General features: G+C 45.9%; 1 protein-coding gene across 1 annotated transcript in view; it reads right to left on the bottom strand.

Annotated features, from left to right (window-relative positions):
* The window catches only part of LOC102043042 (cytochrome P450 26B1), a 21,263-nt gene that overhangs the window by 19,310 nt on the left and 1,583 nt on the right, over nt 1-370 (bottom strand). The gene's annotated exons all lie outside the window — the stretch shown is intronic.

Below are 370 nucleotides of genomic sequence, written 5' to 3' on the forward strand. Positions count from 1 at the left end.
CGCGGCCGCGCGCCGGGCTGGGAGCGCGGGTGTTTATTTTGAAACAAAAGCGCGGTTGTGAGGTTCAGATGTTCAGGTGACCCTGTTTCTTGATCTGCGTAAATATAATTAAAGTCCTTTTTGTGGCATTAATAAAGAGTTATTTGTACACCATTTCCAGGGCAGCACAAAGAGCACCTTTATGCGGCACAAGTTGCGAATGGAGTCCAATTTATACAAAATTTTTGTATTTTTAGCCCTGGACTGTGTTTGGACGGAGCCTGGTGGAAAAGCGAGAACCCTTTTCTGGTCCCCCTGTAAAAATCTGATAAATTTCTTTAAAAAATAAAGCCCTATTGAGAGCGTGCCGTTAACCCCTTCGGCGCCGGGG

The sequence above is a fragment of the Geospiza fortis genome, unplaced genomic scaffold, assembly GCF_000277835.1.
Source record: "Geospiza fortis unplaced genomic scaffold, GeoFor_1.0 scaffold576, whole genome shotgun sequence".
NCBI classification, from domain to species: Eukaryota; Metazoa; Chordata; class Aves; order Passeriformes; family Thraupidae; genus Geospiza; species Geospiza fortis.